The sequence below is a fragment of the Medicago sativa genome, chromosome 3 (genome assembly GCF_051527215.1).
Source record: "Medicago sativa cultivar Bolivia chromosome 3, Bolivia_mono, whole genome shotgun sequence".
Classification (NCBI taxonomy): Eukaryota; Viridiplantae; Streptophyta; class Magnoliopsida; order Fabales; family Fabaceae; genus Medicago; species Medicago sativa.
Window position 1 is genome coordinate 74,672,545 of NC_140751.1, and position 14,020 is coordinate 74,686,564.

The following is a 14,020-nucleotide window of genomic DNA, read 5'->3' on the forward strand; positions in this document are numbered from 1 at the left end:
ATTTTATAACTGACAACTTTTCTTTTTATCAGAGTTAATTCCTTTTGTGACAACTAATCCTGTACATTTGAGATATTTCTAAGATTTTATAAGTGACAGCTCGTTTAGCGTGTTTGCTCCTAAAAAAAACTTGTCTGTTGTATGAAATTTAACTTTATTAGTGACAACTTATCACTTTTTTCATGCACTTTAGTTAAAGTGAGCTTAATATCATTGTATAATAAAAGTTTATCAGAGTTAATTTCATTTGTTAAAAATAATCCCGTACATTTGAGTTATTTCTAAGATTTTATAAGTGAAAACTTGTCTTTTTAATCTGAGTTAATTCCATTTGTGACAACTGATCTCGTACATTATAGTTATTTCTAAGATTTTATATGTGACAACTGGTTTAGCATATTAACTCCTAAAAAAACATGTATGTCGTATGAAGTTTAACTTTATTAGTTACAACTTATCACTTCTTTCATGCATTATAGTTAAAGAGAGCTTAATATCGTTGTATAATAAAAGTTTATCAGAGTTAATTTCATTTGTGAAAACTTATCCCGTACATTTGAGTTATTTCTAAGATTTAATAAGTGACAACTTGTCTTTTTTATCTGAGTTAATTCCATTTGTGACAACTGATCCCGTACATTATAGTTATTTCGAAGATTTTATAAGTGACAACTGGTTTATCATATTAACTCCTAAAAAAAACATGCATGTCGTATGAAGTTTAACTTTATTAGTGATAACTTATCACTTCTTTCATGCATTTTAGTTAAAGAGAGCTTAATATCGTTGTATAATAAAAGTTTATCAGAGTTAATTTCATTTGTGAAAACTTATCCCGTACATTTGAGTTATTTCTAAGATTTAATAAGTGACAACTTGTCTTTTTTATCTGAGTTAATTCAATTGTGACAACTGATCCCGTACATTATAGTTATTTCGAAGATTTTATAAGTGACAACTGGTTTATCATATTAACTCCTAAAAAAAACATGCATGTCGTATGAAGTTTAACTTTATTAGTTACAACTTATCACTTCTTTCATGCATTTTAGACAAAGAGAGCTTAATATTGTTGTATAATAAAAGTTTATCAGAGTTAATTTCATTTGTGAAAACTTTTCCCGTAAATTTGAGTTATTTTAAAGATTTTATACGTGACAACTTGTCTTTTTTATCTGAGTTAATTCCATTTGTGACAACTGATCCCGTATATTTGAGCTATTTCTAAGATTTTATACGTGACTTCTCATTTAGCGTGTTTGCTCATAAAAAAAAACTTGTCTGCTGTATGAAATTTAACTTTATTAGTGACAACTTATCACTTTTTTCATGCATTTTAGTTAAAGAGAGCTTAATATCGTTGTATAATAAAAGTTTATTAGAGTTAACTTCATTTGTGAAAACTTATCTCGTACATTTGAGTTATTTCTAAGATTTTATAAGTGACAACTTGTCTTTTTTATCTGAGTTAATTCCATTTGTGACAACTGATCCCGTACATTATAGATATTTCGAAGATTTTATAAGTGACAACTGGTTTATCATATTAACTCCTAAAAAAACAAGTATGTCGTATGAAGTTTAACTTTATTAGTGATAACTTATCACTTCTTTCATGCATTTTAGTTAAAGAGAGCTTAATATCGTTGTATAATAAAAGTTTATCAGAGTTAATTTCATTTGTGAAAACTTATCCCGTACATTTGAGTTATTTCTAAGATTTAATAAGTGACAACTTGTCTTTGTTATCTGAGTTAATTCCATTTGTGACAACTGATCCCGTACATTATAGTTATTTCGAAGATTTTATAAGTAACAACTGGTTTATCATATTAACTCCTAAAAAAAACATGTATGTCGTATGAAGTTTAACTTGATTAGTTACAACTTATCACTTCTTTCATGCATTTTAGATAAAGAGAGCTTAATATCGTTGTATAATAAAAGTTTATCAGAGTTAATTTCATTTGTGAAAACTTATCCCGTAAATTTGAGTTATTTTAAAGATTTTTTACGTGACAACTTGTCTTTTTTATCTGAGTTAATTCCATTTGTGACAACTGATCCCGTATATTTGAGCTATTTCTAAGATTTTATACGTGACTTCTCATTTAGCGTGTTTGCTCATAAAAAAAAAAACTTGTCTGCTATATGAAATTTAGCTTTATTAGTGACAACTTATCACTTTTTTCATGCATTTTAGTTAAAGAGAGCTTAATATCGTTGTATAATAAAAGTTTATCAGAGTTAACTTCATTTGTGAAAACTTATCCCGTACATTTGGGTTATTTCTAAGATTTTATAAGTGACAACTTGTCTTTTTTATCTGAGTTAATTCCATTTGTGACAACTGATCCCGTACATTATAGTTATTTCGAAGATTTTATAAGTGACAACTGGTTTATCATATTAACTCCTAAAAAAAACATGCATGTCGTATGAAGTTTAACTTTATTAGTGATAACTTATCACTTCTTTCATGCATTTTAGTTAAAGAGAGCTTAATATCGTTGTATAATAAAAGTTTATCAGAGTTAATTTCATTTGTGAAAACTTATCCCGTACATTTGAGTTATTTCGAAGATTTAATAAGTGACAACTTGTCTTTTTTATCTGAGTTAATTCCATTTGTGACAACTGATCCCGTACATTATAGTTATTTCGAAGATTTTATAAGTGACAACTGGTTTATCATATTAACTCCTAAAAAAAACATGCATGTCGTATGAAGTTTAACTTTATTAGTTACAACTTATCACTTCTTTCTTGCATTTTAGACAAAGAGAGCTTAATATTGTTGTATAATAAAAGTTTATCAGAGTTAATTTCATTTGTGAAAACTTTTCCCGTAAATTTGAGTTATTTTAAAGATTTTATACGTGACAACTTGTCTTTTTTATCTGAGTTAATTCCATTTGTGACAACTGATCCCGTATATTTGAGCTATTTCTAAGATTTTATACGTGACTTCTCATTTAGCGTGTTTGCTCATAAAAAAAAACTTGTCTGTTGTATGAAATTTAACTTTATTAGTGACAACTTATCACTTTCTTCATGCATTTTAGTTAAAGAGAGCTTAATATCGTTGTATAATAAAAGTTTATCAGAGTTAACTTCATTTGTGAAAACTTATCCCGTACATTTGAGTTATTTCTAAGATTTTATAAGTGACAACTTGTCTTTTTTATCTGAGTTAATTCCATTTGTGACAACTGATCCCGTACATTATAGTTATTTCGAAGATTTTATAAGTGACAATTGGTTTATCATATTAACTCCTAAAAAAAACATGCATGTCGTATGAAGTTTAACTTTATTAGTGATAACTTATCACTTCTTTCATGCATTTTAGTTAAAGAGAGCTTAATATCGTTGTATAATAAAAGTTTATCAGAGTTAATTTCATTTGTGAAAACTTATCCCGTAAATTTGAGTTATTTTAAAGATTTTATACGTGACAACTTGTCTTTTTTATCTGAGTTAATTCCATTTGTGACAACTGATCCCGTATATTTGAGCTATTTCTAAGATTTTATACGTGACTTCTCATTTAGCGTGTTTGCTCATAAAAAAAAAACTTGTCTGCTATATGAAATTTAACTTTATTAGTGACAACTTATCACTTTTTTCATGCATTTTAGTTAAAGATAGCTTAATATCGTTGTATAATAAAAGTTTATCAGAGTTAACTTCATTTGTGAAAACTTATCCCGTACATTTGAGTTATTTCTAAGATTTTATAAGTGACAACTTGTCTTTTTTATCTGAGTTAATTCCAATTGTGACAACTGATCCCGTACATTATAGTTATTTCGAAGATTTCATAAGTGACAACTGGTTTAACATATTAACTCCTAAAAAAAACATGCATGTCGTATGAAGTTTAACTTTATTAGTGATAACTTATCACTTCTTTCATGCATTTTAGTTAAAGAGAGCTTAATATCGTTGTATAATAAAAGTTTATCAGAGTTAATTTCATTTGTGAAAACTTATCCCGTACATTTGAGTTATTTCGAAGATTTAATAAGTGACAACTTGTCTTTTTTATCTGAGTTAACTCCATTTGTGACAACTGATCCCGTACATTATAGTTATTTCGAAGATTTTATAAGTGACAACTGGTTTATCATATTAACTCCTAAAAAAAACATGCATGTCGTATGAAGTTTAACTTTATTAGTTACAACTTATCACTTCTTTCATGCATTTTAGATAAAGAGAGCTTAATATTTTTGTATAATAATAGTTTATCAGAGTTAATTTCATTTGTGAAAACTTATCCCGTAAATTTGAGTTATTTTAAAGATTTTATACGTGACAACTTGTCTTTTTTATCTGAGTTAATTCCATTTGTGACAACTGATCCCGTATATTTGAGCTATTTCTAAGATTTTATACGTGACTTCTCATTTAGCGTGTTTGCTCATAAAAAAAAACTTGTCTGCTGTATGAAATTTAACTTTATTAGTGACAACTTATCACTTTCTTCATGCATTTTAGTTAAAGAGAGCTTAATATCGTTGTATAATAAAAGTTTATCAGAGTTAACTTCATTTGTGAAAACTTATCCCGTACATTTGAGTTATTTCTAAGATTTTATAAGTGACAACTTGTCTTTTTTATCTGAGTTAATTCCATTTGTGACAACTGATCCCGTACATTATAGTTATTTCGAAGATTTTATAAGTGACAACTGGTTTATCATATTAACTCCTAAAAAAAACATGAATGTCGTATGAAGTTTAACTTTATTAGTGATAACTTATCACTTCTTTCATGCATTTTAGCTAAAGAGAGCTTAATATCGTTGTATAATAAAAGTTTATCAGAGTTAATTTCATTTGTGAAAACTTATCCCGTACATTTGAGTTATTTCTAAGATTTAATAAGTGACAACTTGTCTTTTTTATCTGAGTTAATTCCATTTGTGACAACTGATCCCGTACATTATAGTTATTTCGAAGATTTTATAAGTGACAACTGGTTTATCATATTAACTCCTAAAAAAAACATGCATGTCGTATGAAGTTTAACTTTATTAGTGATAACTTATCACTTCTTTCATGCATTTTAGTTAAAGAGAGCTTAATATCGTTGTATAATAAAAGTTTATCAGAGTTAATTTCATTTGTGAAAACTTATCCCGTACATTTGAGTTATTTCGAAGATTTAATAAGTGACAACTTGTCTTTTTTATCTGAGTTAATTCCATTTGTGACAACTGATCCCGTACATTATAGTTATTTCGAAGATTTTATAAGTGACAACTGGTTTATCATATTAACTCCTAAAAAAACATGCATGTCGTATGAAGTTTAACTTTATTAGTTACAACTTATCACTTCTTTCATGCATTTTAGATAAAGAGAGCTTAATATCGTTGTATAATAAAAGTTTATCAGAGTTAATTTCATTTGTGAAAACTTATCCCGTAAATTTGAGTTATTTTAAAGATTTTATACGTGACAACTTGTCTTTTTTATCTGAGTTAATTCCATTTGTGACAACTGATCCCGTATATTTGAGCTATTTCTAAGATTTTATACGTGACTTCTCATTTAGCGTGTTTGCTCATAAAAAAAAACTTGTCTGTTGTATGAAATTTAACTTTATTAGTGACAACTTATCACTTTCTTCATGCATTTTAGTTAAAGAGAGCTTAATATCGTTGTATAATAAAAGTTTATCAGAGTTAACTTCATTTGTGAAAACTTATCCCGTACATTTGAGTTATTTCTAAGATTTTATAAGTGACAACTTGTCTTTTTTATCTGAGTTAATTCCATTTGTGACAACTGATCCCGTACATTATAGTTATTTCGAAGATTTTATAAGTGACAATTGGTTTATCATATTAACTCCTAAAAAAAACATGCATGTCGTATGAAGTTTAACTTTATTAGTGATAACTTATCACTTCTTTCATGCATTTTAGTTAAAGAGAGCTTAATATCGTTGTATAATAAAAGTTTATCAGAGTTAATTTCATTTGTGAAAACTTATCCCGTAAATTTGAGTTATTTTAAAGATTTTATACGTGACAACTTGTCTTTTTTATCTGAGTTAATTCCATTTGTGACAACTGATCCCGTATATTTGAGCTATTTCTAAGATTTTATACGTGACTTCTCATTTAGCGTGTTTGCTCATAAAAAAAAAACTTGTCTGCTATATGAAATTTAACTTTATTAGTGACAACTTATCACTTTTTTCATGCATTTTAGTTAAAGATAGCTTAATATCGTTGTATAATAAAAGTTTATCAGAGTTAACTTCATTTGTGAAAACTTATCCCGTACATTTGAGTTATTTCTAAGATTTTATAAGTGACAACTTGTCTTTTTTATCTGAGTTAATTCCAATTGTGACAACTGATCCCGTACATTATAGTTATTTCGAAGATTTCATAAGTGACAACTGGTTTAACATATTAACTCCTAAAAAAAACATGCATGTCGTATGAAGTTTAACTTTATTAGTGATAACTTATCACTTCTTTCATGCATTTTAGTTAAAGAGAGCTTAATATCGTTGTATAATAAAAGTTTATCAGAGTTAATTTCATTTGTGAAAACTTATCCCGTACATTTGAGTTATTTCGAAGATTTAATAAGTGACAACTTGTCTTTTTTATCTGAGTTAACTCCATTTGTGACAACTGATCCCGTACATTATAGTTATTTCGAAGATTTTATAAGTGACAACTGGTTTATCATATTAACTCCTAAAAAAAACATGCATGTCGTATGAAGTTTAACTTTATTAGTTACAACTTATCACTTCTTTCATGCATTTTAGATAAAGAGAGCTTAATATTTTTGTATAATAATAGTTTATCAGAGTTAATTTCATTTGTGAAAACTTATCCCGTAAATTTGAGTTATTTTAAAGATTTTATACGTGACAACTTGTCTTTTTTATCTGAGTTAATTCCATTTGTGACAACTGATCCCGTATATTTGAGCTATTTCTAAGATTTTATACGTGACTTCTCATTTAGCGTGTTTGCTCATAAAAAAAAACTTGTCTGCTGTATGAAATTTAACTTTATTAGTGACAACTTATCACTTTCTTCATGCATTTTAGTTAAAGAGAGCTTAATATCGTTGTATAATAAAAGTTTATCAGAGTTAACTTCATTTGTGAAAACTTATCCCGTACATTTGAGTTATTTCTAAGATTTTATAAGTGACAACTTGTCTTTTTTATCTGAGTTAATTCCATTTGTGACAACTGATCCCGTACATTATAGTTATTTCGAAGATTTTATAAGTGACAACTGGTTTATCATATTAACTCCTAAAAAAAACATGAATGTCGTATGAAGTTTAACTTTATTAGTGATAACTTATCACTTCTTTCATGCATTTTAGCTAAAGAGAGCTTAATATCGTTGTATAATAAAAGTTTATCAGAGTTAATTTCATTTGTGAAAACTTATCCCGTACATTTGAGTTATTTCTAAGATTTAATAAGTGACAACTTGTCTTTTTTATCTGAGTTAATTCCATTTGTGACAACTGATCCCGTACATTATAGTTATTTCGAAGATTTTATAAGTGACAATTGGTTTATCATATTAACTCCTAAAAAAAACATGCATGTCGTATGAAGTTTAACTTTATTAGTGATAACTTATCACTTCTTTCATGCATTTTAGTTAAAGAGAGCTTAATATCGTTGTATAATAAAAGTTTATCAGAGTTAATTTCATTTGTGAAAACTTATCCCGTAAATTTGAGTTATTTTAAAGATTTTATACGTGACAACTTGTCTTTTTTATCTGAGTTAATTCCATTTGTGACAACTGATCCCGTATATTTGAGCTATTTCTAAGATTTTATACGTGACTTCTCATTTAGCGTGTTTGCTCATAAAAAAAAAACTTGTCTGCTATATGAAATTTAACTTTATTAGTGACAACTTATCACTTTTTTCATGCATTTTAGTTAAAGATAGCTTAATATCGTTGTATAATAAAAGTTTATCAGAGTTAACTTCATTTGTGAAAACTTATCCCGTACATTTGAGTTATTTCTAAGATTTTATAAGTGACAACTTGTCTTTTTTATCTGAGTTAATTCCAATTGTGACAACTGATCCCGTACATTATAGTTATTTCGAAGATTTCATAAGTGACAACTGGTTTAACATATTAACTCCTAAAAAAAACATGCATGTCGTATGAAGTTTAACTTTATTAGTGATAACTTATCACTTCTTTCATGCATTTTAGTTAAAGAGAGCTTAATATCGTTGTATAATAAAAGTTTATCAGAGTTAATTTCATTTGTGAAAACTTATCCCGTACATTTGAGTTATTTCGAAGATTTAATAAGTGACAACTTGTCTTTTTTATCTGAGTTAACTCCATTTGTGACAACTGATCCCGTACATTATAGTTATTTCGAAGATTTTATAAGTGACAACTGGTTTATCATATTAACTCCTAAAAAAAACATGCATGTCGTATGAAGTTTAACTTTATTAGTTACAACTTATCACTTCTTTCATGCATTTTAGATAAAGAGAGCTTAATATTTTTGTATAATAATAGTTTATCAGAGTTAATTTCATTTGTGAAAACTTATCCCGTAAATTTGAGTTATTTTAAAGATTTTATACGTGACAACTTGTCTTTTTTATCTGAGTTAATTCCATTTGTGACAACTGATCCCGTATATTTGAGCTATTTCTAAGATTTTATACGTGACTTCTCATTTAGCGTGTTTGCTCATAAAAAAAAACTTGTCTGCTGTATGAAATTTAACTTTATTAGTGACAACTTATCACTTTCTTCATGCATTTTAGTTAAAGAGAGCTTAATATCGTTGTATAATAAAAGTTTATCAGAGTTAACTTCATTTGTGAAAACTTATCCCGTACATTTGAGTTATTTCTAAGATTTTATAAGTGACAACTTGTCTTTTTTATCTGAGTTAATTCCATTTGTGACAACTGATCCCGTACATTATAGTTATTTCGAAGATTTTATAAGTGACAACTGGTTTATCATATTTACTCCTAAAAAAAACATGAATGTCGTATGAAGTTTAACTTTATTAGTGATAACTTATCACTTCTTTCATGCATTTTAGCTAAAGAGAGCTTAATATCGTTGTATAATAAAAGTTTATCAGAGTTAATTTCATTTGTGAAAACTTATCCCGTACATTTGAGTTATTTCTAAGATTTAATAAGTGACAACTTGTCTTTTTTATCTGAGTTAATTCCATTTGTGACAACTGATCCCGTACATTATAGTTATTTCGAAGATTTTATAAGTGACAACTGGTTTATCATATTAACTCCTAAAAAAAACATGCATGTCGTATGAAGTTTAACTTTATTAGTGATAACTTATCACTTCTTTCATGCATTTTAGTTAAAGAGAGCTTAATATCGTTGTATAATAAAAGTTTATCAGAGTTAATTTCATTTGTGAAAACTTATCCCGTACATTTGAGTTATTTCGAAGATTTAATAAGTGACAACTTGTCTTTTTTATCTGAGTTAATTCCATTTGTGACAACTGATCCCGTACATTATAGTTATTTCGAAGATTTTATAAGTGACAACTGGTTTATCATATTAACTCCTAAAAAAACATGCATGTCGTATGAAGTTTAACTTTATTAGTTACAACTTATCACTTCTTTCATGCATTTTAGATAAAGAGAGCTTAATATCGTTGTATAATAAAAGTTTATCAGAGTTAATTTCATTTGTGAAAACTTATCCCGTAAATTTGAGTTATTTTAAAGATTTTATACGTGACAACTTGTCTTTTTTATCTGAGTTAATTCCATTTGTGACAACTGATCCCGTATATTTGAGCTATTTCTAAGATTTTATACGTGACTTCTCATTTAGCGTGTTTGCTCATAAAAAAAAACTTGTCTGTTGTATGAAATTTAACTTTATTAGTGACAACTTATCACTTTCTTCATGCATTTTAGTTAAAGAGAGCTTAATATCGTTGTATAATAAAAGTTTATCAGAGTTAACTTCATTTGTGAAAACTTATCCCGTACATTTGAGTTATTTCTAAGATTTTATAAGTGACAACTTGTCTTTTTTATCTGAGTTAATTCCATTTGTGACAACTGATCCCGTACATTATAGTTATTTCGAAGATTTTATAAGTGACAATTGGTTTATCATATTAACTCCTAAAAAAAACATGCATGTCGTATGAAGTTTAACTTTATTAGTGATAACTTATCACTTCTTTCATGCATTTTAGTTAAAGAGAGCTTAATATCGTTGTATAATAAAAGTTTATCAGAGTTAATTTCATTTGTGAAAACTTATCCCGTAAATTTGAGTTATTTTAAAGATTTTATACGTGACAACTTGTCTTTTTTATCTGAGTTAATTCCATTTGTGACAACTGATCCCGTATATTTGAGCTATTTCTAAGATTTTATACGTGACTTCTCATTTAGCGTGTTTGCTCATAAAAAAAAAAACTTGTCTGCTATATGAAATTTAACTTTATTAGTGACAACTTATCACTTTTTTCATGCATTTTAGTTAAAGATAGCTTAATATCGTTGTATAATAAAAGTTTATCAGAGTTAACTTCATTTGTGAAAACTTATCCCGTACATTTGAGTTATTTCTAAGATTTTATAAGTGACAACTTGTCTTTTTTATCTGAGTTAATTCCATTTGTGACAACTGATCCCGTACATTATAGTTATTTCGAAGATTTTATAAGTGACAACTGGTTTATCATATTAACTCCTAAAAAAACATGCATGTCGTATGAAGTTTAACTTTATTAGTTACAACTTATCACTTCTTTCATGCATTTTAGATAAAGAGAGCTTAATATCGTTGTATAATAAAAGTTTATCAGAGTTAATTTCATTTGTGAAAACTTATCCCGTAAATTTGAGTTATTTTAAAGATTTTATACGTGACAACTTGTCTTTTTTATCTGAGTTAATTCCATTTGTGACAACTGATCCCGTATATTTGAGCTATTTCTAAGATTTTATACGTGACTTCTCATTTAGCGTGTTTGCTCATAAAAAAAAACTTGTCTGTTGTATGAAATTTAACTTTATTAGTGACAACTTATCACTTTCTTCATGCATTTTAGTTAAAGAGAGCTTAATATCGTTGTATAATAAAAGTTTATCAGAGTTAACTTCATTTGTGAAAACTTATCCCGTACATTTGAGTTATTTCTAAGATTTTATAAGTGACAACTTGTCTTTTTTATCTGAGTTAATTCCATTTGTGACAACTGATCCCGTACATTATAGTTATTTCGAAGATTTTATAAGTGACAATTGGTTTATCATATTAACTCCTAAAAAAAACATGCATGTCGTATGAAGTTTAACTTTATTAGTGATAACTTATCACTTCTTTCATGCATTTTAGTTAAAGAGAGCTTAATATCGTTGTATAATAAAAGTTTATCAGAGTTAATTTCATTTGTGAAAACTTATCCCGTAAATTTGAGTTATTTTAAAGATTTTATACGTGACAACTTGTCTTTTTTATCTGAGTTAATTCCATTTGTGACAACTGATCCCGTATATTTGAGCTATTTCTAAGATTTTATACGTGACTTCTCATTTAGCGTGTTTGCTCATAAAAAAAAAAAACTTGTCTGCTATATGAAATTTAACTTTATTAGTGACAACTTATCACTTTTTTCATGCATTTTAGTTAAAGATAGCTTAATATCGTTGTATAATAAAAGTTTATCAGAGTTAACTTCATTTGTGAAAACTTATCCCGTACATTTGAGTTATTTCTAAGATTTTATAAGTGACAACTTGTCTTTTTTATCTGAGTTAATTCCATTTGTGACAACTGATCCCGTACATTATAGTTATTTCGAAGATTTTATAAGTGACAACTGGTTTATCATATTAACTCCTAAAAAAACATGCATGTCGTATGAAGTTTAACTTTATTAGTTACAACTTATCACTTCTTTCATGCATTTTAGATAAAGAGAGCTTAATATCGTTGTATAATAAAAGTTTATCAGAGTTAATTTCATTTGTGAAAACTTATCCCGTAAATTTGAGTTATTTTAAAGATTTTATACGTGACAACTTGTCTTTTTTATCTGAGTTAATTCCATTTGTGACAACTGATCCCGTATATTTGAGCTATTTCTAAGATTTTATACGTGACTTCTCATTTAGCGTGTTTGCTCATAAAAAAAAACTTGTCTGTTGTATGAAATTTAACTTTATTAGTGACAACTTATCACTTTCTTCATGCATTTTAGTTAAAGAGAGCTTAATATCGTTGTATAATAAAAGTTTATCAGAGTTAACTTCATTTGTGAAAACTTATCCCGTACATTTGAGTTATTTCTAAGATTTTATAAGTGACAACTTGTCTTTTTTATCTGAGTTAATTCCATTTGTGACAACTGATCCCGTACATTATAGTTATTTCGAAGATTTTATAAGTGACAATTGGTTTATCATATTAACTCCTAAAAAAAACATGCATGTCGTATGAAGTTTAACTTTATTAGTGATAACTTATCACTTCTTTCATGCATTTTAGTTAAAGAGAGCTTAATATCGTTGTATAATAAAAGTTTATCAGAGTTAATTTCATTTGTGAAAACTTATCCCGTAAATTAGAGTTATTTTAAAGATTTTATACGTGACAACTTGTCTTTTTTATCTGAGTTAATTCCATTTGTGACAACTGATCCCGTATATTTGAGCTATTTCTAAGATTTTATACGTGACTTCTCATTTAGCGTGTTTGCTCATAAAAAAAAAACTTGTCTGCTATATGAAATTTAACTTTATTAGTGACAACTTATCACTTTTTTCATGCATTTTAGTTAAAGATAGCTTAATATCGTTGTATAATAAAAGTTTATCAGAGTTAACTTCATTTGTGAAAACTTATCCCGTACATTTGAGTTATTTCTAAGATTTTATAAGTGACAACTTGTCTTTTTTATCTGAGTTAATTCCAATTGTGACAACTGATCCCGTACATTATAGTTATTTCGAAGATTTCATAAGTGACAACTGGTTTAACATATTAACTCCTAAAAAAAACATGCATGTCGTATGAAGTTTAACTTTATTAGTGATAACTTATCACTTCTTTCATGCATTTTAGTTAAAGAGAGCTTAATATCGTTGTATAATAAAAGTTTATCAGAGTTAATTTCATTTGTGAAAACTTATCCCGTACATTTGAGTTATTTCGAAGATTTAATAAGTGACAACTTGTCTTTTTTATCTGAGTTAACTCCATTTGTGACAACTGATCCCGTACATTATAGTTATTTCGAAGATTTTATAAGTGACAACTGGTTTATCATATTAACTCCTAAAAAAAACATGCATGTCGTATGAAGTTTAACTTTATTAGTTACAACTTATCACTTCTTTCATGCATTTTAGATAAAGAGAGCTTAATATTTTTGTATAATAATAGTTTATCAGAGTTAATTTCATTTGTGAAAACTTATCCCGTAAATTTGAGTTATTTTAAAGATTTTATACGTGACAACTTGTCTTTTTTATCTGAGTTAATTCCATTTGTGACAACTGATCCCGTATATTTGAGCTATTTCTAAGATTTTATACGTGACTTCTCATTTAGCGTGTTTGCTCATAAAAAAAAACTTGTCTGCTGTATGAAATTTAACTTTATTAGTGACAACTTATCACTTTCTTCATGCATTTTAGTTAAAGAGAGCTTAATATCGTTGTATAATAAAAGTTTATCAGAGTTAACTTCATTTGTGAAAACTTATCCCGTACATTTGAGTTATTTCTAAGATTTTATAAGTGACAACTTGTCTTTTTTATCTGAGTTAATTCCATTTGTGACAACTGATCCCGTACATTATAGTTATTTCGAAGATTTTATAAGTGACAACTGGTTTATCATATTAACTCCTAAAAAAAACATGAATGTCGTATGAAGTTTAACTTTATTAGTGATAACTTATCACTTCTTTCATGCATTTTAGCTAAAGAGAGCTTAATATCGTTGTATAATA